Source organism: Aedes albopictus, chromosome 3 (assembly GCF_035046485.1).
Source record: "Aedes albopictus strain Foshan chromosome 3, AalbF5, whole genome shotgun sequence".
NCBI lineage: Eukaryota > Metazoa > Arthropoda > Insecta > Diptera > Culicidae > Aedes > Aedes albopictus.
Window position 1 is genome coordinate 444019998 of NC_085138.1, and position 27515 is coordinate 444047512.

General features: G+C 38.8%; 1 protein-coding gene across 4 annotated transcripts in view; it reads right to left on the reverse strand.

Annotated features, from left to right (window-relative positions):
* The window catches only part of LOC115254207 (protein nubbin), a 475087-nt gene that overhangs the window by 88986 nt on the left and 358586 nt on the right, over window positions 1-27515 (reverse strand). The window lies entirely within an intron of this gene.

The following is a 27515-nucleotide window of genomic DNA, read 5'->3' on the forward strand; positions in this document are numbered from 1 at the left end:
TAATATACTGGATAAAAACAAATCAAACGAGACGGTGAGGTGGAGGGAAACAACAAAAGGGAACGGTTTACTTAACTTTTATTGCACTGCGCTGGTGCCGACGACAGTCGGTAGGCGTTGTGCACACACACGCAGGGATGCTGGGCGACGACGGTCGGCCCCAGGGGGGGAAATTGTACACGAACGTTCACGTATGCGTGAGAATTTTTTCGTTAGCAACGAAAACAATTTACCCGAAGAGACCCGAAGTTGAGCCGAAATTTCTTATAGCAAACCCGACCAGCTGTTGGTGAGTTTTCTGAAAGTGTCGAAACATCACTGAAAAGTAGCAAACATCGACAGTTTTTGCTACCAGATCGCATCAGAGGGATACTTGCTAGTAATTGCCCTACAATTTCCTAATTTATTTGCACATTTGAAGAAATTTTCTGTTTTATGGTGCAAAAAGTTTCCATAACAAATTCCAATCGTGAACCGAAAGAACAGAAAAAGAATAAGAAGCTCAGAAAATTCACCGAAAACGGCAAAATTCACCAGCCGTCGGCCACGCACACGACCATGCTATCTGTATACCCGTCTTACATATATCCTGCTCGGTGCTATTGAGGATTTGCGTTGTGATTTCTGAGTTTTATTTTCACTCCTCAGAAAATCGCCAAAATCGCTTCCTCATTTTCTCGCGAGGGAGTTTCTGTCAAGCCTGCTGTCAAGTTTAAGTGAAAATTAATTTTAATTCATCAATTCAAACAGACCCGAAAACGCAGTTTCGTGTTCGAAAGGAATTGCTCAAGAAACTTCTTAAGTAATTCCTGGCAGAAACTTTCTACGGTGACTGCCATTTGATCCGTCATTTCTTCGCAACTGCGTACTGCGATCGAAGAAAAAACGGTTTCTTGAGAGATTCAGCGATTCAGGCAAGGAATTTCCCATGCATCAAGATAGGCTGAGAAATTCCTTGTGAACTGCAAACAGCTCTTTTAGTGTCAAGTATTTAATTTTTTGTGAGAATTTCCCCGCGTACTGGGTTTGGTTGGCTAGTCACCGGACAGACAAACAGGCATTTCTTTTATGCTGCTCATACTGCCGATGCTGCCGGCTGATGGAGGAGCATAGTTTTGCCTTTCTCATACACTAAGTGTACTAGAAAGGCTATATATTCACTCCAAAAACGACTTTTTGATAGAAAGCTCGGAGGGTCGAATCACATATACCAATCAACTCAGTTCGACGAATTGAGCAAATGTCTGTATGTGTGTATGTATGTGTATGTGTGTATGTGTGTGTGTATGTGTGTATGTGTGTGTGTATGTGTGTATGTATGTCTGTGTACAAAAAAGGTCACATCACTTTTTTGAACTAAACCTCAACCGATTTTAATAACCGATGGTTCATTCGACGCGGAATGTGGTCCCATTGTTTCCTATTGAAAATGGTTCGGATCAGTCCAACCGTTCCGGAGTTATGGCCATTTAGGTGTTTCGGACCGGTACCCCAGGAAGAGGCCAGATATGAAAACGCTACAAACCCATCCATGCGACACATCAAACTACGGCATTTTCAAAAACTTGATGAACGGTAAGCAGAAAAATGGTCTCAGACCATATCTGAACCGGTAGTGTCCCGGAGCCGGTTCCGGGTGTCCCACCGGAAGTGGCCAAACATAAAAGTGCACCAAACCCATGCATGCGGCATATCAAACCGCAGCTTTTTCGATACCCTGATGAACAGAAAGAAGGAATACATTCTCAGACCATATCGGAACCGGTAGTATTCCTGAACCGGTTCCAGATGTCCCGCTGGAGGTGGCCAAGTATAAAAGTTAACCAAACCCATGCATGCGACATATCAAATAGTGGCTTTTTTGACATCCTGATGAAAGGTAAGCAGGAAAATATTCTCAGACCATATTTGAACCGGTTGTGTTCCGGAACCGGTTCCGGGTGTCCCGCCGGAAGTGGCCAAATAAGAAATTGAACTTAAACCATGCATGTAACATATCAAACCGCGGCTTTTTCGATAACCTGATGAACAGTATGCAGGAAAGCATTCTCAGAACATATCGGAACCAGTAGTGTTCCGAAACCGGTTCCAGATGTCCCGCCAGAGGTGGCCAAGTTTCAAAGTTAACCAAACCCATACATGCGACATATCATTTTGATATCCTGATGAACAGTCAGCAGGAAAATATTCTCAGACCATATGTATCTGAACCGGTAGTGATCCAGAACCGGTTCCGAGTGTCCCGCCGGAAATGGCCAAACAAAAAAGTGAACCAAACCCATGCGACAAATCAAATCGCGGATTATTAGGTATCTTGATTTGGCAAAAAAAAAGTTTCCGGCCATATTTCCATTGGATTTCGGATCAGATTGGCATGCAGATTCAGAATATGGAATTATCTCAACACCGATGCCAATTGGCTTCTTTAGCGGTGTTGGGATAATTCCATATTCTGAATCTGCATGCCAAACTGAGCCGAAATCCAAATTTTCATCAATTTTGATGCCCGGGAACCTATTTAAATATCAATTTGAAGTTTTTATGGGAGAGATTTGTCGAATCACCCCTCGTTGCATTTTGTACTGGGCGGAGCTGTCAATCAGTTTCCTAGCTGTCAAAAGGTGATTTAAAAAAATCTCTTTGAAATGGATTTTAGGTATCAAAATAAAGTTCTACAAATCTGAAAAAAATCATAGTGGCTCAGAAAAAGGTGCTCTTTCGTATAAAATCAAAAAATGAATACTTTTTTCAAAATTTAAAAACCCAATTGGAGGAGCATAGTAGGAAAGGTGCTCCAATGCATTTTTAGAAGAGTTTGTCGAGAAGTTTTCATTGTATTTTTTTTTGTAAAATTCTGGTTTAAAAGTTCAGCATTAAACTTTTCAATGTGTGTTTTATATATTATTTTACAGAGAATCATTGTAAAGGTCGTTTAACGTAATACGCGCATTAACTTAGAAGTCTATAATTGTACAATAATGCATGGAAATACCCCTTGAATTGAACGGCGATTTCCAAACAGCTGAAGCAAATTCCATTGGAATTCATCTTCGAAGTAAATTCACAATATATAGGGTGACGATGGGTATTATCGGCAGGTTTGTTCACTTCGTCATGGGGGGTTTTTGTCGGCCAAATTTAATGAAAGTTGGTCGTATAACTCAGCTTGATTGGGAAGGATTTGAGGCCAACTCTGAGTTCAATAGCTTTCAAAAAACCCCTCATGATGAAGAGAACAATACTGTAATTTTTGTGCGGCTCCGTGGTCGTGTGGCTAGGGTCACCAAGCTCTTAGTCGCATCGTGCTGAGGAGCGCGGGTTCGATTCCCGCCGCAGCTGTCAGGAAAAGTTTTCGGCTGTGCCACTGGGCGTTGCATGCTAGTCCGTTGTCTAGTGTCGTGTTTCCTTCAAAGAGCGAAAAGCTCACTGGAAGCATTGAACGTGTCCGTGTCTTTACTGTCGAAAATACACAATTTCCCCTATGATTGGACAACTACCATTCCAATAAATCATATCAACGAAAAAGTTTGCCAAAATTTGATTTCATTAGAGAAATATTTGCCGTGAACCACTGAACCACAGAGGCATCGCAGTCCAGAATGATGCGAACTTCTCGCTCGTGTTCCTGTCGGACGATCGCGACCCACAGCGGCACGAACAGTTCGCTTCGCAGTGGATAGCGACGCAATAGACGAGTGCACCGATGAACTGAATTAATCGCGGTCCGGGAATTTTGACACTACAGCGGGGTCGTTCCCAATCAGAATTCTTCAATTCTGATTGGAAATCTTTCACTTCTGATTGGAAGCGACCCCGCTCTAGTGTAAAAATTTTCGGACCGCGATGAATTTAGTTCATCGGTGCCCTCATCTATGGACTTATCCACCGATGAACCCAATTCATCGCGGTCCGAGAATTTTGACACTAGAGCGGTGTCTGTTCGAATCAGAATCGTCCAATTCTGATTGGAAACAGTCCCGCTCTAGTGTCAAAATTCTCGGACCGCGATGAATTCGGTTCATCGGTGGATGAGTCCGCAATGGCATTTTTTTGTGTCTTCTGACTCGATTTTACTCACGGATTTCCAGCACTGTCTACAATTAAAGCGACATGTTAGAGTGTGAGAACTTCCGAGCGATTTCATTCTAAATGCCGTCAAAACAAAAACGACACTAATTAGATCTTGCCCTGTGACCTATCTTGCCCGTGATCCATATATCTTCGGATAAGCCATTATTATTATAAAAAGATAGATTATAGGGAGAAACTCAAGGCAAAGTGGTTCTCCGAAAGGTTTGTATTTTTTTACCATCTAATTCTTTGTAAACGACCACTGCTGCTCAAAGGAATTACAAATAATTTTCAGTTACTGTATTTGAAAATTAACCACGCCATTTGATCCATTGGAAAAACTTACAGGATAATTAGAACCACTCCTCGTACCCAATTAGCTAACCAACACAGCATAAGTGGTAATGCTCTTCGGCTATTCGGCTGAGCCATCAGCGCGAAGCATTTTTCGTCCACAGGTGCTGGCGCATGGATGAATTAATGGAAGGTCTAATTCATTGTAGCTTCTCAAACTTCACATTTGGCCTCACAAGTACTAATATTCAGTATTTTTTAGAAGGATTTGTATTGCGGAACACTACATTATGTTATTAAGCTATTTATGCCGTTTTTGTCGAAATTTGTAAGCCTGAGACATTTAAACTAATTTGACTACGATTGTTTTGAATTTATTTAATTGGCAATCTCATATCCAGTAGTATCGTTTTCCTTGCGCCTTCTGTAGGCGTTATTGCACGAAACCGTACTCGTGCAAGATTGGTAGTGTAAATTGAGCAATGGGTTTTCGAAAAAAAAACCTGTTCTAGCTGTTACATATGTTTGTCTGTGATATAATCTTTATAAGGGATCGGGTTCAAGATAGGTCATAGGTCAAAAATCTCAAAATTGTAATAGGGGAAATCACCTATTCTCGGCCGTTTTGTTCTCTTTGTCTTGGGGTTTTTTGAAACCTCAAATCCTTCCCAACTAAGCCGAATTATATGGCTAAGTTTCAAGCAATTTGGCTGACAAAAACCCTCCATGGCGAAGAGAACAAACCCGCCGATAATACCCATTGTCACCCTATATCGATGCAACCTAGCACCTAGCACCTAGGACCTTATCATTCAATATTATGCGCTGTCATCAAAATAACCGGAAATCACAAACGCAACTTTGTTGACCTCGCGGTACAAAAGAAGGGCGATTCCCTTTCCAGAAAATATCAAATCTGGTAAAGAATAAGTTAGAACCAACTTACCTTTGAAAGTGTTGAACAGTCTAATCAAACTGCGTCTCATTTTCATTTTCATTTTGCAGCATTTGGTGGGGCAATGAGAGCACAAGTCAGTCCAAAGCCGATGATAAGGAGGGGTAATGGCTGAATAGTCTTTGCTAACCACGTGAACTACTGTCACCGACCAAAATTTTTTAAGCACAATTCAGCGCTGATTTAAAAAAAATTAAGTGGAGCAGTTTTTGAGTTTTAGCTCAATATCTAGTTTTACAATTTTTTAAAATTTTTTATTAATTTTATTATTTTTATTATTAAAATTAATATTTAATATGGAATTTGAATTTCAGAAATATCTGGCGTTTTGTTCAACAAATTTCAAATCGTTTTCCATAAATCAAAAGCTGAATACAATACCATTCGATCATCTGAATGCAGGTTTTGCGTCAGATAGATGAAATTCAAGATATTGGCGATGTCTTGGAACGATATCCTTAAATTTTAGCAAAATTTACAAAATATATGAAGAAATGTATTTTTAATAAGAAAAAAAAAACAATCTAAAAATTCTTTCTCAACGTTTATTTGACATATCATTGCGCTCCCGTTTCCGTTGCAGCTGCGACCGCTTGTCTGGCACTGCTCAGAATTGATCACCTCACCATACAAAAATCCAGTTCACTACTTTCAATCTAGTACTTCACTGATTTCTTCCTATTGTATTGTCTTTCATTAGAATGTTTTCATGAATTAAAAAAAGACATGTTTTGTAAATTGAAATATTTTTTCTTGTTTGCATTTTTTTTTTACTTTTTTAGCGTGTAGAAATTTTTCAATATTATATGAAAGATTATACGGTTATCTAAAAGCCACCCATAGGGGGAGGCGGGGTAGTATGGACTCCCTAAGGCCTAAGGTTTTTGCCAACTTTACCTGGCAAGATGTCAAAAAAGTTGAGTTTTTTTATGCTTGTATCCTATAATAGATATAAATATCTATTTAGCATCTATTGCATAAAAGTGTTCACGAAGAAAAATGATTTATCCACTTCAAAAAATGTTTTGAAAAATGTTAGTTTTTCATGACCGTCTTCAAGCATACGGGACAGAATGGACACCCCCATGGGGTAATATGGACACCATGAAACTTTTACGAATTTCGTACATTATTTACACATATAAAGTAATTTCATTACAAAACAACTATTATGGATGAATAATACTCCGAAGTAGATCATTTTTGTTCAGTAAAAAAGTTATAAGGCCAGATCGATAAAATAACGAGATTTTATTATTTATTGTTATTCCTTGCATGTTAAACAGCGTTTGCATGCCATTCGGTTTTCAATCAATAACTTTTTCCACATGCCTCAGATCGCTTTACTTTTAGGGGTTAAGGGGTTAGGGGTTAGGGGTTAAGGGGCAACCTATGGCGATTTTTCTTTGAAAAATTGATTTTCCCCATACTAAATCGTATGAAAACTTTAAATGGCTGGCGCTAAAATATAGTTTCTCCGATCGATCTGAAATTTTGCACAGTTGATATGGGACCAAAATGGAACTCAAAAAGTGTACAGGAGTAAAATGTCTTTTTGTGTCCCACGCTAATGTTTACTATAGTGAAATTTTAACCGAAAATAAACTGAAATCGAAAAATGTGGTTGGTTTGTGATTTAAGTTATATTTTTCCCTTGCCATTTCTCTCACAAAGATGAGTGTCCATTCTGCCCCGGTAGAAGAAGATATTTTGAAAAGATTTTTGATATTAAAAAAAATATAAACATGTTTAGCATGTAAATACAGCAAAACTAATAGGACAGATCGGTGAAGTACTAGATTTGTAGTAATGAGCTGAATTTTAGTATGGTGAGATGGTCGATTCTTCGTTTCTGCAAAGAAATGGGACAAAAAGCGTGGGTATTATAATTCCTTGCCTAATTTGATGCTGTTTGAGCAAAACTTTGAGCAACAATGTTGTTGTTTTCTCAATTTCTTGCAACATAAACAACATAGTTATCCAAAGTTTTGCTCAAACAGCATCAAATTAGGCAAGGAATCATAATACCCACGCTTTTTGCACCATTTTATTGCAGAAACGGCGAATTGACCTTCTCACCATACTAAAATTCAGCTCATTACTACAAATCTAGTACTACACCGAACGTGCCCCATTACATGTGTTCTAGAAATGTCAGGTTTTAATGGTGTGAATAATGTGTGAATTATAATTTCCATGCACAAAAAACGGAGGACGCAACTTTTTGGTGTAGAGTCAAGTATAATTCTAATTTTGAATGTTTCTATCCTGAAACTACATTCTAGATAAATGGACTATATTCTCCATTCATTAAAATTTCAAAAGAATTCGCATAATTGAAAATATTGAGGGCGTCCATTCTGCCCCGGGTGTCCATACTGCCCCACCTACCTCTACATCACTTTTTTGTAGATAATGTAATTTTTAAGTTAAAAAATTCAAAAACTTTAGCCCTTTTCAAATATTAGTCTAGATAAATTTAAAAAAAAACATGTTGAGCAAAGTTGCTTTCAAATGCATAGTCTTCATATTGTGCGTTGCAAGAAATACACAATTATGGCGAGTACCTACTTTCCAAGGCCTTCAAGAATTATCAAAGAGCGCTATGATGGAAAATTTGCAAACAGGTCTATTTTCTTAGGTGACTGTCTCGCGCGTATCTCTGACTGCGGGTAAAAGTAGTCGTGAAAGTAGATTTTATTTTGATTCGTATAATACCTACAAAATATCATTGGATTCTGAGAGAGTGCTGCTAACCCCTACGACGAGTTGGCGTGAGCTTATAATTTTGCTTATCAAAAAAAGTTGCGATTTGATGTGTCCCATGCATCGTTTTTTTTCGGTGAGAACCTTGAACCGATTTCGAGCAGCAATGGAAAGAAGGAGTCATATTACCGTTCTTCATTCAGCAGGATTTCAGCAGCTCTGAGGAGCAATAAAACTTGAAAGAACCGCCTATAAAATAAAGAAGGGTGTGATTCGGGGAAATGGGTCATTCGGGGAAAAGTACCATTCGGGGAAACGGCATTCGGGGAATCGGCGTTCGGGGAAACGACATTCGGGGAACCGACATTCGGGGAAAAGTAGCACAACCCTTGCAGAGAGTTACACTCACTTGATGTTTTCTCAGCTCAGAAACGTGCAAGCAAGAAATGATGTATGTATGGACGACTTTTGCCTTGTGGTTTTGTCTAAAAGTTTGCCGAATAGAGTAAGGGTCGCACACGCATACCGAAGTCGTGAAGGAGCTGCGAAGGCAACTCTCCACGAGGTGAATGTAAATTACAGTCACCTCGTGGAGAGTCGCTTTCACAGCTCTGTCACGACTTTGATATGCGTGTGCGACCCTTACTCTATTCGGCAAACTTTTAGACAAAACCACAAGGCAAAAGTCGTCTTGATTGCACGCTTCTGAGCTGAGAAAACATCATGTGAGTGTAACTCTCTGCTAGTGAGTGTTTCCATCCCTGTCCGGAACACTATCGGTAGAATCCAATGTGGTCTAAATCTATCTCGCCAATCGTTCATCAGCAATTGCATGCATGGTTTTTCAATGGAAATTCAATTATGCTATTTCTAGCAGAAATTCTATAGAAAACTAGGTATCTATTGATAAAATTGTAGAGGATATTCATTCCCGCTAGATGTTATAGGTACGAATTTTCCACAATATTTTTCTGCAGTTAGTGAATTTCCTGCCGCCTGAAACTCAACTTCTAATCAAGTAATTCAACTAAAGGCAGAAATCTCACCTGGTAGTTCTTCATGATGGTCATCAGAACAAAAGTAGATTGTCCGATTCCGCCAGATTGGTGTTGCTATGCGGCCGGTTCCGGACCGGTAGCATTCATTGATAAGGGCTGTGGAAGCTGCGAGGATTGCAACTGCTAAACCGGATCAATTTGTCCTTCTGGATGAAGCTGGTCGCAGCCAGTAGAAGATTGACGAAAATAAGACTGGGCTCTAAGGTACGATCTGCAAGCGAAATGCTCCGCTTCATCGAGGACTAAACGTGGTAGTGTGAATTGGTAGACAGAATTGTCTCTTCGAAGCACTCATCGTTCCCCAGGTACATCGCGTTGCAATGTTATTATACAGCTGAATCCGATCCTGCTGTATGGCTGATTTCACCATCCAGAACGTTGTTCTTCGGATGTTCCTGTTTTATTGTGACTTCTTGGAGTCCCGCAGGCCCAACATTCGTCCTAGTTGAAAAAAAAATACACCATTGTGTTCGATCGTACCTTGCAGTTAGTTGTTGGAGGCGTTTGATCGATCAGGATCTTACCCCATCGATGTCGGTAATGCTTTGAAAAACGCTGAGTAAATGTGGAAAAGAAATATACACATTGAAGTGAAGCTGAATTAATTTTCACAAGAAATACTTACCAAACAAAAATAAATTAAAAAAAATCACTGTCCGCGAGCCGAACAATAAAAATGGCGTTACATCGCTTGCGCTGGCGAGGCTGGAGCGGGTTTCGCCGTTTGACAACTGCACTTACAACACTGAAGCAAAAATGTGTTTACTTTTTATCTCGCTTTTTATGCATGTGTGCACACGGAGAAATCAAACTACCTACACGGAACTACAAATCAACCCAAAATTAAGTTGTTTTGACGCAATCCCGGTCTTCCGTGGAATAACTCAAATTTGCGTCAAACAGCGAAAGTGGTGAGTGAGTAGTTCTCGTTTGAGAGCGGCAAAAAAATTAACCCACTGGTAAGTTATTTTCACCCAACGGAGGCCTCAAATGACGCAAATTTGGGTTAACTCAAGAAAACCCAAATTTGGCTTCTTCCACGGAAGAGCAGCGGATGCGTCGGTGCTTCTCTCTTTGTTTTTGACAACATTGCGGTGGGGCGAGGGAGAAAACAACCCAACTTTGAGTTAAAACTAAAAGCAGTTTAGCCAAATTTGAGTTTTTAAAACTTATTCTTTGGGTTTTAATATTTTTCCGTGTAATTTGTTGGTCGATTTTACTCAAAGCTGAGTATATCGAATAAACTAGTTACCCAAAATTAGGTTGTTTTCCCTCTTTCCCTCACCGATGTTGTCAAAAACAAACAGAGATGCATCTACCCAACGGGGGTCCTTGAGCCCAATAAGCCAATTTTGGGTAAATGCAGGTTTACTCAAATTTGGGTTGAATTAGGGGGGGTCTTAGGTTGAATTTACCTACTCTTAAGTAAATGTTTTTGCTGGACACTCAGCGAAAAAAACTAGCGAAATTCATCGAAATACCTTATGAAAATTTGCTATAACTACAGTCAACTTTCGGTCGTTGGGCTACGTTTAAGTGGGCTACGTTTTAACTGGGCGCCCGTTAGGTGGGCTATAGCCCAGTTAAAACGAAGTCGAACGTCACTTTTTGACGTGAAGCACGATTTGTCAAGGTTGGCAGCCCTGAATCTCTATTGTTAAAGATTATTTGACAGCTCAAAACTCAGCCCACCTAGTGAAAGTCTTTCACTAGCTGGGCTAAGAGCTTAGTGCAACGAACGAAAGTTGACTGTAATTCTTATGGATAACAAAAGAATGCCTTATGAAAACTGATCGTGCTTGATATGACAAATTTCATAAGATAGACTTATGAAAAGAACAAAAAAATCTTTAAATGATGCAGACTGGATTCGATCCATGAACGTCGGGATCACCGTGCCCGTGTTTTATCCACACGGCTACCGATGCTTGAGAATACCATGATGCTAAACATGAATAAAAGCCAAGCTGTGAGACGATTTTACGTCATAGAGTGACCTTATGAAATTCATCCGAATCATTATGAATTATTTAAAGGCCGTTTCATAAGTTGGGCCTTATGGAAATCTTAAGGCTATTTGGCTGAGTGGAGGTGAAGGCAATTTACCTAGTGTGAGTTTAATCGATTTACTCAAATTTGGCTTATTGGGCCGAACTATGGGATTGCGTCAAAAGAACTCAATTTTGGGTAGTTTGGCGGTTCCGTGCATGATTTGACGAGATTCGAATAAGGCAATCCATGAGACAGATGCGATCAGCTGATTTTCTTTGTTTACCATGCATTTTTGACAATCGTCGATCGGGGTGACAGTTGAACACAAAGGAATTTGTTAAGCACTGAGAACACTCGACGAAAATTTGGTAAGCTGCACGTACACTGTGTTTACAATTTTAGCTGTCACCCCCATAGCGATATGTCGTCATGGATAAGGCAATCCATGACGACATATCGCTATGGGGGTGACAGCTAAAATTGTAAACACAGTGTACGTGCAGCTTACCAAATTTTCGTCGAGTGTTCTCAGTGCTTAACAAATTCCTTTGTGTTCAACTGTCACCCCGATCGACGATTGTCAAAAATGCACGGTAAACAAAGAAAATCAGCTGATCGCATCTGTCTCATGGATTGCCTTATTGCCTTAGAGCCGATGCACACGAGCGTTAATAGGCTCCTAAAGTCCTATCGGGATACTTGTTTTAAACCACAATATATGGTTCAAGAGTACATTTTTACTCATTTTTTGACGTTTTTATTAACCGTGGTTGAAAATATATAATTTTTATTTTTTTAGCCTTTTGTCTCGTCCCTAGCTTATAACACATACTTTGAGTGTTTTTTTTTTCACAGTGTATGTCAGATAGGAACATTTTTGAAATCCCAGTGCGAAAAATGTCGAGCTCAGTCACACGAGGTTGACCTCAAATGTCAAAGTAGAACTATTTACCATTTTACTTATTTCGAATTTTCTCATTATTCCTTTGTTTTTCAAGTTCGAGTAAAGTAGAATTCCGATTAGAATACCATGCTTGATCGTATTATTCAATATAAGTGAGATTTCGTCTTTAATTTTAGGACCCTATTGACGCTGCGTGAATTCACGCTGCGTCGCCGCAGCGTTCCTGTGGGGCATGCGTTGACTTTGCGTGCTGCACACGGTGCGGCGTGGTTGCGGTGCGGCAGCGTTGCGTTCTCGTGTGCATTCTCCCATTTGATTGTGTGTAACTCAGGACGCACTTGCGTGCACGCTGCGTGGACGCGCCGCTCGTGTGCATCGGCTCTTATTCCGAGCTCGCTTACACGCTAAGATCAGTTTACCTATTTTTCTAAAATATGGGTAAATGTTACACAAATTTGCGTAAACATTACGCAAATATGGGTAAATAAAACTGATATATCGGCACCAACATTTCAAAAGGGCGTAACTGCTTTTGCAGCCAATGCCTTCTCACAGAGCTGCGTCATATTGGATGATATATACAGGTCGGACTCGATTATCCGGAGTCGGGTTCTGATGCTTCTCAAACATATATCTGGAGAACGGAATGCTCTATAAAGCTGAAATTTTGACATTTTGTCAAGCCAACTTTGATGAGTGATCAGTCAGAATTTCAGCTTCTTACAGCATTCCGTTTGCGAGATATTATTTTGGGAAGCACCAGAACCCGACTCCGGATAATCGAGTCCGACCTGTAATGTAAATTGGAAAGGTCTCACCCATTTAATGAGTAGCTTTGCAGTACGACGTCGATCCTACAATTCGTTGATTCAGGAATCCGCTGCGACACTGCTATCACTGTAGAAACATTCAAACAGTAACTACAACTCACACAATTTGTCATCGCCAGACCATATTCCGGGTGCGTACACTTTCAAACTTAACTTATCTGAACACAAAATATTCACTATTCAAAACACGCGAACATTTCATCTAATTCACATTATGAACGACACCAATAGGAAACAAATTGTGCAGCATAACCGCAGGTGGAAACTGATTTTCATCAACAGAAACTGTTTCAGCTCGAGATCCACGATATACGAGCGCCAGCCAAACGCAGAGAAACACAACTTCTTCACAGCATATCTTCTGAGGCGCTAAAAGATTTCTTCGATATTTTTTCAAAGGGAATTTGCACTTTCCACCATTTTACCAGAGGAATCCTTAACTCAAACTTATTCTTCAAACGTTCTTGCACACTAAAACTTCCCGGCTGCACACGGGTAATGACGACGCACTAACAAATCGACGGTAGCGCTATCAAACCGACACGAAAAAGGTGGCCTTCGGCTACTGACTGGCAGCATCGTCACTGCAAACTACACTCCAATCACTTTGCAAGCGCTTCTCAATGGAAAACTATCCGGAAGGCATCTGATAAATAGATTGTAAACACTATTCAATTTACCTACCCTGATAAAAATTTCCAATAAAATCACCATAAACTACCATTGAATAATGATAATTTTGACTAATCAACAACAAATTATATTGTGTACGTATTTTCCTGCTGGAAATGGTGTATTGGAACTACAATACTTGTACAATAAAATCAATGGCACTATAAAGATTACAATAATAAAAACACCATAAGTTGAATGGTAGTTGACTTGATTTTTTTCCAGAAAATTTGGATTTTTACCCTTCTTACACCCATAAGAAGGGTATAAATACCGCTTGGAAAACCGACTTTCGATCCGAGGCCCGCAGGGCCGAGTCACATATACCAATCAACTCAGCTCGACGAATTGAGCAAATGCCTGTATATGCGTGTGTGTGTGTATGTGTGTGTGTGTGTGTATGTGTGTGTGTATGTATGTTACAAAAAAATGTCACTCACGGTTCTCAGCCGTCTGTTGACCGATTTGAGTTCTCTTGGAAGCAAATGAAAGCTACTACATCCTAGTAGAACGCTATTGAATTTTATTTTGATTAGACGTTCGGTTACCGAGATATCTTTCAAAGAGTGCTAGGGAGTAGTACAACTTAATTATTTTAGACATTTTTGACAAAGTGTATCACCATAAATTTCTCAGCCGTCTATCAACCGATTCGGGTTCTTAAGGCCCGAAACGAAAGCTACTGCACCCTAGAAGAACGCTTTTGAATTTCATTCCGATTGGACATTTTGTAACCGAGATATCTTTCGGGGAGTACTTTGGAGTAATACAACTTAACTTTTTAAGAGGTCTTTGACAAAATGCTTCATAATAAATGAATCAGCCGTGTGTCAATCGATTTGAGTTCTCTCAGCAGCCAAAGCTAGAAGAACGCTTTTGAATTTCATTCCGATTGGACATTTTGTAACCGAGATATCTTTCGGGGAGTACTTTGGAGTAATACAACTTAACTTTTTAAGAGGTCTTTGACAAAATGCTTCATAATAAATGAATCAGCCGTGTGTCAATCGATTTGAGTTCTCTCAGCATCAAATGAAGGCTACAGCATCCAAGTAGTATGCTATTAAATTTCATGCCGTTTGGACATTTTGTTTCCGAGATATCTTTCCACGAGTACTAAGGAGTAATGAAATTTACGCTTTTGAGAGATTTTTGATAAAATGTATCATAATACATTTCTCAGCCGTCTGTCAACAGATTTTTTATGATCATATTTGGTTACACAAGTTAGTTATACATGAAAATGCAATTGCATCAAATACATTAAAGCTACTACAGTCAACTTTCGGTCGTTGGGCTACGTTTAAGTGGGCTACGTTTTAACTGGGCGCCCGTTAGGTGGGCTATAGCCCAGTTAAAACGAAATCGAACGTCACTTTTTGACGTGAAGCACGATTTGTCAAGGTTGGCAGCCCTGAATCTCTATTGTTAAAGATTATTTGACAGCTCAAAACTCAGCCCACCTAGTGAAAGTCTTTCACTAGCTGGGCTAAGAGCTTAGTGCAACGAACGAAAGTTGACTGTATCTCTTTGTAATATTTGAGCTTAATAAACAGTAGCAAAAATATGAGAATGTATGTAGGAGAAGCCTTTTTACCCTTCTTACACCCATACACTGAAATAAATTTTGTTGTTGTTTCCACCGAATCCATGGTAAAATTAAGAACTGTACCAACAATTTTCAACCGAATGCAAAATTCTGTTAATTGTACTGAAACATTGTCAATATTACCATGCGTGAAGTACCATTGACTAAAAACATTCTTGATGTTACTATTTTGACATTGTATTTTTGACCATGTTTATCTAAGATGCGCAACATTCAATTCTACATTGTCGAAATTACAATGCCCAAATAGTAGAACCAAGAATGTTTTTAGTCAACAGTAATACACGCATGGTAATATTGACAATGTTTCAGTACAATTAACAGAATTTTGCATTCGGTTGAAAATTGTTGGTACAGTTCTTAATTCTACCATGGATTCGGTGGAAACGACAACAAAATTTATTTCAGTGTAAGAAGGGTATAAATATCGCTCGAAAAACCGACTTTCGATCCGAGGCCCGGAGGGCCGAGTCTCATATACCAATGAACTCAGCTCGACGAACTGAGCAAATGTCTGTATGTGGGTGTGTGTATGTGAGTATGTGTGTGTGTGTGTATGTGAGTATGTGTGTGTGTGTATGTGCGTTACAAAAAAAAAGTCACGCACGTTAGGCCGGCTTTTCGGGCCCGTATGAAGTTGATCACCAATATCAACTTCTTTTCCCGATCAGCCTAGATAGCTGTGTAGTGTCGGTAGCGGTTAGTTCAACTGGCTAAGAATAGCACTACGGACCGCCTGTTCCAGTGGTAGGAATCCACTAATCAGGTGACCCATAATTCATGGTGTTATGCGGCTTTATGCTTACCGTGCCTAGGAATGAATGGCTAGGGGGGTCTAATAAAAACCTAACCGCAAACGGAGCCTGTGGAGTACCAGGGCACCCTCCACAGTATTTGCCCTTACTGTGCTAACCGGAGCAATAGCGCGGTGGACCTTGTGTTTCTCCGAGACAATCAGCTGCCCTTCTTCAATCTCATACTTGAGGCTGAATAAGGGCGGGATTATGAAGATGTTATTAATTAGTTTAGATTTTCACCTATATGGTTTCGCATTATGCGTTTTACACAGTGTATTCTGTGCATCCTCGCCTTTGGCGCACTCAATTCGATACCGATCTGGCTTTATTGTTGCTGTTCTTTTTTGTGCTGTGATTGTTAAGAGTTTAATCTTGCCTAGTTTGGGTAGTGGCTACGGTTAGGATAGCTCAGATCAATCTTCAGCACAAAAGAACAGCAACGATCAATCTTTGTAGACTTATGCAAAATGGTACAGCCCAAGTGGCGTTAGTCCAAGAACCTTACTTTCGTAAGGGGAATTTCTATTTAGGAAACCTTGTGAATCCGGTGTTTGCTACTTTCAGTAAAAATGCAATGGCAAACTCACGTGTCATGCCTCGAGCATGTGTGCTTGTCAACAACGCAATCGTTGCTACACTCATCTCTGAACTAACTACCAGAGATGTATGTGCTATCATAATAGATGTATCTGTTGGAAACCTCAACAGGAAATACGTTTATTGTTCGGTTTATTTACCGCATGATGAACCATCCCCTACGGATGCTTTCAAGCAAGTCATTGCATACTGCACTTCAAAAGGCCTTTCGCTAATTGTTGGTAGTGATGCTAATGCTCACCATATAATCTGGGGCAGCTCAGACATCAATTTGAGAGGCTCCAGTTTGATGGAATACTTGAGTAGTACAGATCTTGGATTACTTAACATAGGCAACCGCCCAACCTTCATGGTATCTGGTAGAGAGGAAGTGTTAGACATAACGCTTTGCTCTAGCAGAATTAGTCATGAGCTGACCAATTGGCATGTGTCAGATGAAGAATCTTTATCTGATCATCGTTACATCTTGTTTGAACATGTGAATTTTACTTCGCAAACTTTGCGTTTCAGGAATCCCCGGTCAACCAACTGGGATCTCTTTACCGATTTGGTTGCAGCCAAATTTCATGGATACTCACCATCAATTGACACTCCAAGTGATTTAGATGATGCCGTTGATACTACAACGGCCTTCATCATGGAAGCTTTTGAAGAAGCCTGCCCTCTGCGGTCTGTGAAGACCACAAGAGGAACCCCTTGGTGGAACTCCGATCTGGCGAAGCTCAGGAAACAATGTAGAAAGAGTTGGAACAGACGACGTTCGGCTGGATCGGAGGCTTTCAGGTCGGCTCGCAAGGCCTACCAGAAAGCTCTTCGGTCTGCTGAACGATCCGGCTGGAAAAACCTTTGTACAAATGTTTCCAGTCTGAGTGAAGCCAGTCGATTGAACAAAATCCTTGCAAAATCTAAGGATTTTCAAGTGAACGAACTTCGTTTGCCAAATGGTGATTTCACTTCCTCTGATGAGGAAGTTTTAGAATGTTTATTCAGTACACACTTCCCCGGATGTGTGGATATTACATCTTCGGATGAACCTGATGTCTTTTCTTGTAGTTATGATTCTTTAGCTTCGGCTCGGAGTATCATAACTTTAGAATCGATTGAATGGGCACTTAATAGCTTTGCTCCTTTCAAATCTCCTGGGGCAGATGGGATTTATCCTATTTTGCTTCAGAAGGGATTTGATCATTTCAAACATGTTTTGAAACAACTACTTGTTTGCAGTTTTGCTACAGGGTATATTCCCAAATCCTGGCGGGATATTACTGTGAAGTTTATTCCGAAAGTGGGTCGCGCGTCGTATGAAGAAGCAAAGAGCTTCAGACCTATCAGTTTGACCTCTTTTCTTCTGAAATGCTTAGAACGCATTGTGGATCATCACATCCGTGATGTTTATCTGGCCAATGTGCCTCTTCATGTGAACCAACATGCTTACCAATCTGGAAAGTCCACTGTGACTCTTTTACACAAAGTTGTTTACGATATCGAGAAGGCATTCGCTCAAAAGCAATCCTGCTTGGGTGTTTTCTTAGATATCGAGGGTGCCTTTGACAACGTGCCTTTCGATGCCATATTGGAAGCCGCACGGGGTCATGGTATATCTCCAATGATTTCCAATTGGATTCACCAAATGCTCAAAAACCGACATCTCTTCTCGACATTGCGTCAAGCGGCGATTAGGAAATTGAGTGTTTGTGGATGCCCCCAAGGGGGAGTCTTATCACCACTTTTATGGAATCTCGTAGCAGATACGCTATTGAGGCAACTCAATAATAGCGGTTTTCCTACTTATGGTTTTGCCGACGACTACCTAACATTGTTAGTCGGTATGTGCATCAGCACCCTTTTCGACCTGATGCAAAACGCTCTTCAGGTAGTTGAGGGTTGGTGTCGCCAATATGGCCTTTCGGTAAATCCGAGTAAAACATCTATTGTTCTTTTCACGGAAAAGCGAAACCGTAATGGTGTTCGAACTTTACGTCTCTTTGATTCTGAAATCAATGTGACTGAACAGGTAAAGTACGTTGGAGTCATTCTTGATTCCAAGCTTTCCTGGACACCTCATGTTGAGTTCAGAATCAAGAAAGCTTGTATGGCCTTCGGGCAATGCCGGCGAACCTTTGGTACAACTTGGGGTCTAAAACCCAAGTATATCAAATGGATCTACACAACTGTTGTTCGGCCAATATTGGCCTATGGATGTCTTGTGTGGTGGCAAAAGGGCGAAGTGAGAATGGTCCAATCAAAGTTAGGCCATCTCCAAAAGATGTGCTTAATGGCGATGTCTGGAGCGTTCTCTTCAACTCCCACGGCAGCGCTCGAAGTTCTCTTTGACGTTGTCCCACTACACATTCATCTCAAACAAGAAGCACTTTCTTGCACTTACCGTCTATGGGTACTCGGTTTACTAGAGGAAACTCCTGTGAACCGCAGTTCAACACACACCTCGTTGTTTCCACTTTTGGTGAATTGGGACAAAGTTGTCCTTGCTCCAAGTGATCTTACAATTGCTTGTAATTTTCCATATAGGACATTTTCCACGAAATTCCCTTCCCGGGAAGAGTGGACATCTGGTTATCTGGAGAGAAGTATTTCAGACGGCATCGTATGTTACACTGATGGCTCCCTTCTAGAAGGTCGAGCAGGTGCTGGTGTTTATTCTCGTGAGCTAAGGCTGTATCAGTCTTATTCACTTGGCAGACACTGCACCGTTTTTCAGGCCGAAATCTTTGCTCTTATGTGCGGAGTGCAATCAGCACTTCAGCAGCACGTAATGGGCAAAGTAATATACTTCTGTTCAGATAGCCAGGCTGCTATTAAAGCACTTGCTTCGGCCAACTCCAGGTCGAAGATAGTTATCGCTTGTCGAACTCAAATTGAGGAGCTGAATTCAGCAAACGCTGTTCACCTTGTATGGGTACCTGGCCATTCTTCCATCGCTGGAAATGAATTGGCTGATGAGTTAGCTCGCACTGGAGCATCACATGACTTCATTGGCCCTGAGCCAGCTATTCCGGTATCCAAGTGTTGGGTGAAGCTTCAGATTGACACCTGGGCTGCCACTCAGCACAAACAATACTGGAATAGTTTGGAGTCATGTCGTCAAACAAAATTGTATTGTACTGAGCCATCTCTAGGGGTGGCAAAGTATCTAACAAATCTGTCAAAGCAGAATTGCAGCATGCTGGTCAAAGCATTGACTGGCCACTGCCGACTCAGTTATCACATGGCGAATATTCAGCAAGCTGATTCATTTGCATGTGATAGCTGTGAATCCGATTATGGAACTTCGTATCATTTAATATGTAACTGTCCAGCTTTTGCGCAATTGCGTTTCCGAGTACTCGGGAAACACTTATTTAGTGAAACTGACTTCAGAAACCTGAATCTTCAGGACGTTCTGTTGTTCTTGACCCGCTGTGGTAAAGAGCTATAGGCTCTCTTTACGCTTTATGCATTATCACAGTGCCCTTCTCAGGGCGCTGTTCGCACCCATTGTGGCACGCTTATGCGTTATTACAGTGTCCTTTTCAGGACGCTATGTGAACCCATTGTGGTACGCTTTTGCGAGTATGACGATCCTATTCCCTTACCTGTCCTTTCCCATCTCCTATCCTTTTTCCTTCCCTTCTCCGTCAGGTAAATGATGAATAGGCTCGTGTTCATGGCGATGGCACAAATTTCCCAAATGGAGGAGAACGTGCCTCTAGAGCCGACCTACTGATACCAGCCGTCTGTCAACCGATATGAGTTCTCTTGGAAGCAAATGAAAGCTACTACATCCTAGTAGAACGCTATTGATTTTTTTTCCGATTGGAAGTTTGGTTACCGAGATATCTCTCGAAGAGTACTTATGAGTCATACATCTAATCTTTTTAAGATTTTTGACCAAGTGTATTATAATAAATATCCCTGCTGTTTGTCAACCGATTTGGGTTCTCTTGGCACCAAATGAAAGCTACAACATCCTAGTAGATCGCCCAGAAATTTTATTTCGATTGGACATTTGGTTACAGAGATATCTTTCGAAGAGTACTTATTATTTATACAACTAATCTTTTTGAGATTTTTGACCAAGTGTATCATAATAAATATCTCAGCCGTCTGTCAACCGATTTCGGTTCTCCTGGCACCAAATAAAAGCTACAACATTCTAGTAAAACCCTATACAATTTCATTAGGATTGGACATTTGGTTACCGAGATATGTTTCTAAGAGTACTTGGGAGTAATACATGTTAACTTTTTGAGAGATTTTTGACCAAGGGTACCATAATAAATATCTCAGCCGTCTGTCAACCGATTTGGGTTCTCTTAACACCAAATGAAAGCTGCAATATCCTTGTAAAAGGCCCTAAAATTTTATTTCGATTCGACATTTGATTCCTGAGATATCTTACGAAGAGTATTTCAATAAATTCTTTTTTTATTTTATTACCGGACAAATATTCACTTGTTATCTTGCCTGAATCTTTGACCATTATATGTGAAATTATTTTTTAATAAATAATGCTGACCTCATATAAAGTGTATACTATAGCAGGTTATTGTTTTCAACAAAATTATAAATAACAAATTACAAATAAACAGGAATTCTATGAAAACTAACAATATGTTAAATGAAAGCTTTGAATTTATATATTGTAAGGAAAAAAATCAAAAATGCAAGAACCGGACAGCCAAAATAACTAGCTAATGCCAAAACTGATTAACTTAGTAGATATATCATTTTTGTCCTTTTTACACCATAATTCATGCACTTCGGAGCTAATTTAATCGACTAATTAAGAGATATTAGACAAAGTGTATCTCAGTGATTTTCTTATTCATTTATTAATCGATTCAAGATCTTTTGGCAGTTAACAAAAGATACTATATTTCAGAATATGTAAGCTATTTTTTAAACATTCCATACAAGATTCTAGGAGGTGTCTGGCATTTCTGGTAGCTTACCCATGGTCCATGATGATATTTTGGAACCAATCCTCTAGATGCCAAATCCATAATATTTTCTAGAACTTTTGGTCAATAGCACGAAATAAATATGTTAAATACAAATAATACAACAATAATTTCAATAAGTGTAAGAAGGGTTCTGTTCACCATAGGTGGATTAAATCGGGTTTTTTATGGTAAAGATACATAACAACCCTCATTTTCTATTGAAAAAGTGACATTTACAATACATGCTATGGTGGAAAAGCATAAGATCTGTTATTACTCTATCGTTTTAAACAATTGAATTAATGGTAAGCACCATTCAATTCAGCGTGTTGTAACAAGCCATTCTGTTGTATCTCTATGATCTTTTTTATCAGGGTACTGCGCTGGCAGCGTTCGACCAGAAACGAAAGCCCAGAGTAGAACCATAGATCGTAGAACTGTCAAACTCAAATCGAATCGTAAACGATCGAAGTTGTCGGCTGCTAAACTTTGCGAAGTTCTTTCATGAAATGGTTCCGCAGATGCTTCCATTCCTTTTTGTATCTTCAACTTGATAAATACATTTCACGCCATATATTGCGCCATGGTTTTTGAACTTCGTGGAACGATATTTCCATGAATATATTATCGATTCCCAATCTTTGACTCTAAAACAAAGATAAACCATAAAGACAAAACACTCTGATAATTCTCATCGTACACCAATTTAAGAGTCTATTTAAATGATAGTTGACCAACTGCCATGTGGCGCTTGCATCCTTTTTATTGGGATTGGCGTTTTATCGCCACCTAGATGATGGTTATTCAAATTCAGTCCTTTTAGTATTGGACGAACATGATTATGTGGTTATGATTTGTATCGAACATTGTTTGAATTGTTACGATTGTTCGTCTGTGTAATCGTACCTCAATTTATCTTTGAGGTTTATCATTCTAGAAAAGATTCCAGAGGGTAACAAATTTATTTATGCAATGTGAAAATCTGCCATTTTTTTTGGGATGGTGTCGCTTCAATTAAAAAGCGTGAATTGGATCTTCTGTTCAATTCTGATTTTTAATATGCTGGATGACATAAATTTAACTATATAAAAATTGCTGGAAGAAAAACATTCTAACGCAAAGCGTAATGCAAAGATGTGTCAAATACAAAGAAAAAAAATATTATTTCAATTTAAATACATACCGGATCATTTCTTCGAATTTGCCACTGTCAGTCGAGTTTCTTCTTGAAATTACAATAGAGGAATTCCACGGAGTCATGTCAGTCGATCCTGAGCGACCATTTCAAAAATATCTGAAACTTTGCACAGTTTTTCAATTTCATCTAAATCTCCATTTTTCGATATTAAACCTTTATATTCACTCACGACTAACTTTTCAAAAGGGTGCATACGAAAATAGTTCAAAAATATTCTAAAAGCTGTACAGCAAAAACGGATTGTTCGATTGTTATGAATTTTTCAGCAAAGTTAGATAACTAAATGATGATTCCTTAGAAAATATACACTGTAAAAAATTTCTTTTTTTACTTTAAAAAAATATGATCTTTGTCACAAAAACTCAAATATCTCAAAACCCTATCTTTTTACCAAAGTCAATTTTTTAGGGGAAATGGTCCATTATATCAGCTACCTACCATAAAATTTTGGTGATGGTAAACTGATAAACAAAAAAGTTATGACATTTCAAACATTTCACAATTTTTACATATAGTAACAAAAAAAATTTTTTTTCTGTGTCAATTATTTCAAGAATTATATTTTGATGCTGGATTTATTGTAAAGGCTACCGCCTGAATTAAACAAGTTGTTTTAATGATATTTTTGATTGATTATTCATAATTACTATAGTATCTATTTGAAACTTAGACGCGATCCAGTGTTGTGATCAAAAATATTGAGAGTGTCATACTTTTTATTGTACGTGACTGGTGAAAAAATCCCTTGATAGAGTTGAAAAGCTGTTGATTATAAGAAAAATGGAATTAATAGTTATTTATGTAACTTGTTGCAAAATGTTGATTTTTTCAGCACGAGTCGTACATTTATCCAACGAGGCTTGCCGAGTTGGATAAATACGAAGAGTGCTGAAAAAATCGAGTTTTGCAACGAGTTCCATACAAAATTTTATGCAATGATTTTTTTCATAATGCAACTTTGAGTTTGCATAATATTCATAATGCATAATATTTGAGTTGCATAATATTCATAATGCAACTCAAATGAGTTGCATTATGAAGATTATACAACTATTTTTTATTATGCAACTCATTTCAGTTGCATAATAAACCAGTTCGGAAAAAATGATCATTATGATACTGAAATGAGTTATATAAAATTGAAATTATGATACTAAATTGCATAAACTTATTTTTAAGACAAAAGCTGTATAATAAAAGTTTTAAATACGCATATACGTCTAGTTTATCTGCAAAAAAAATACCTTTTAGAGAACAGACTTTATGATCGGATGAATGCGAGTAACTTCAACAACAACAAATGCATGAGAGGTACATACAAAAGAAAAACAGACGAAACGCCTAGAACAATTTTCGTGAAAATAAATCGCCCAGTTCACACTACCACCACCTGGTGGAAATGTTACACGAAACACTGCGTTGTGCAATATCGTCATCAGAAGGCGCTAGTGTGAAACGTCAAACGCAAAGAAAAACGATGGGCGCTCTTCTGGTTATGAAAGCCACAACCAAGATTCAAAATGATCGTTAAAGGCGTGGTGAACGAAAATTTCGTCAGTGTTACGTTTGTTTGTCTGTATACACACCATAACAATGCTCACGAAAAAGCAAAAAAAAATACTACCGCTATGGATATTAAAGATTTTATAGTAATTTTTTTCTTCAGCCAAGCAAACAACACCAAACTAGTCAGTTAAAACTAATAAGTGATTTTGTTTATTATATCTTGTAGACCGTTTGATGAAAAAAAATGTTCAAAAGAGTTACGAAATCTCACCGAAAGCACCATAGATAAACTGAAAGAGACTGGTTATGCCCAAATGTCCACATTGAATACAAATTTACGCATTTGTACGTCCTTTGACAAACGAGCCATCTGTATATCATCGGCAAAGCAGGGCGCAGGAAGTTCAAAACGACAACAACTGAGAAATCGCCAGAAGTGCTAAGTGCAGAGAGTCATGCCACCATACCATCAGCGACATCTGTTTAAACAATTTAATCACGCTCCTTTTCAAAAATGCTTTGATGCTTTGATAATTTTTAACGTTGCAAAACACGCTTTCATCATTCATCTTGAAGAAGAGGGAAAACACTTGTCCTCAAATGTAACAGCAAATTAATGGTTAAACGACTAATGCGCGGACGGCGTGATAAAATCGGAAATTACTGTACATATATTATGTATACATAATACATAATAAAAACAGCTTGTTTTACTCACGCAAGGCCATTAACAATAAAATCAGCATCAAACTGCGATTTCCGGCCGAAATAATTTACACTGAAAAGAAAATTTATTACTGAATGTGAAAATTGTGAAATGTTTGAATTGTCATAACTTTTTTGTAGATTGCTAATACAATGGACCGTTTTCCCTAAAAAATTACGTTGGTAAAAAGATAGGGTTTTGAGATATTTGAGTTTTTGTGACAAACATGATATTTTCTAATGTTAAAAAAGATTTTTTTTCACAGTGTATTTTTTCTTAGGAATCACCATTTAGTTATCCAACTTTGCTGAACAATAAAATCAGCATCAAACTTGGATTTCTGACCGAAATAATTTACACAGAAAAAAATATTTACCAAATGTGAAAATTATGAAATGTTTGAAATGTTATAACTTTTTTGTTTATTAGTTTACCATCACCAAATTTTTATGGTAGATTGCTAATAAAATGGACCGTCTTCCCTAAAAAAATGACGTTGGTAAAAAGATAGGGTTTTGAGTTATTTGAGTTTTTGTGGCAGAAATTATATTTTTTCATGTTAAAAAATTTTTTTTTCGCAGTGTATTTTTTCTTGGGAATCACCATTTAGTTATCTAACTTTGCTGAAAAATTCATAGCAATCGAACGAACCATTTTGGCTGTGCAGATTTTTGAATATTTTTGAACCATTTTCACATACACCCTTTTGAAAAGTTAGTCGTGATTCAAAATAAAAATTTGATATCGAAAAATGGCGATTTAGATGGAACTGAAAAACTGTGCAAAGTTTCAGTTCAATAGAAAATCATGAATTAAAAAATTTCCTTAATTTTGATGCTGTTGCTTGGAATCGCTCAATAGGATTGACAGATGTTTTTGACTAACTCAATAAAATAGCGCGTTGAAATATCATCATCCAAAAACCCATTCTAGTTTTCTATATTTCTTACTCAAATTACGTCCACGCAAAGGACTATAATGTAACAGAATGTTAATTTGCTCCGCTTTGCCGCTCATCCTTTGCCGCGTTTTTCCAAATTTCTGGAAAAAAGCGCATTTTAGCCATTTTAGTACAATGCCGCTCTTGCTGCCAAACACTCATTGTGCGCAATCATATGGCGCCCCATGTGTTGGAAATTTGCCGTTGCCGCCCATGCCGCTATACCGCCCACATTGTATTTGGGCCTTTACACAGATCTGACAGCTCTGACAGTAAGGGACTAAACATAAACTACGTAAGTGGGTACCGAGGATTGTTCACAATCTGCGAACTTGACTGCAAAAAAAATCGCGACCATGACGCCGCTGGTAATACGGTATCCAAAACAGTAGTGATAGAAAAGTACCTAATTTTGAGTTCTTTTTATGTCAATTTTGGCTAGTTTCGATTCCCCGTGTTCAGTACACACTTTGCCAAGTGTGCAAGCTTTTCCACACGCATCAACCAACATCAAAACAAACGTTTGACATTCCCGATGTTTTGTCAATGTTGCGATCGCTGTTGGCCTGCTGGGTTATTCGTGCGGAAAAATTTGTATACTTGGCAAAGCGTGTACTGAAGGCTTAATTCGCACATGAGCCTCTGTACGAATTTGCCCTATCCTGGCTCCCCTGATAAAAATTTTCAACAAAATCACCATAAGCTACCATTGAATAATGATAAATTTGACTATTCAACAACAAATTATATTGTGTACGTATTTTCCTGCTAAAAATGGTGTATTGGAACTACAATACGTGTACAATAAAATCAATGGCACTAAAGATTTTAATAATAAAAACACCATAAGTTGAATGGTAGTTGACTTGATTTTTTCCAGAAAATTTGGATTTTTTTATGGTAAAGATACATAACAACCCCCATTTTCTATTGTAAAAGTGACATTTACAATACATGCTATGGTGGAAAACCATAAGATCTGTTGTTACTCTATCGTTTTAAACAATTGAATTAATGGTAAGTACCATTCAATTCAGCGTGTTGTAACAATCCATTCTGTTGTATCTCTATGATCTTTTTTATCAGGGTCACTCCCACAGAAAATTTAAAAACAGCGCGCACAGTAAAAGTCACATTTGACTTTTACTGTGCGAACTGTTTTCATATTCTCTGTGGGAGTTTGCAGTATGCCAGATTCGTGCCGAGGCTCATGTCGCGCACATCCCAGATCTTTATTTTTATTTTCTCCCTTTTTGGCACAGACCTACTGGTCCATAGTGGTTTCTGCTTTTAGTGGTGTTGCGTGTACGTACACGTTGCACTACACGAACACTACCTGAGTTACTGGTTGAAAATAGTAAACAAAAATCAGCTGTTCCCGGCAAAATCAAATGGGCGTATTTTCAACCAGTAGATTTGCATTAGTGTTCGTGACGCCGCGCTGCGAAACCACTATATCGAACCATCCCAGATCTGTCAGGGTGCCCAAAAGTGTCAATTTCCCAAACATGTCAAATTAAGTATACGATATTGCTGTAACCTACACAGTGTACGCAGAATGTGGCACCGCAAGCGAAAAATAGGCAACAAAGAAGGCACGGCAACAACGCTTTGTTTTTTCGTTAGCAGATAATGACAAAATCGCTTCCGAGTTTGTTCACAACAAAAACGGTAGGAATATTTGTCTCGTTCTATTCACATTGTGATTTTTGCATTGTTTTACAACTGAAACTCGAC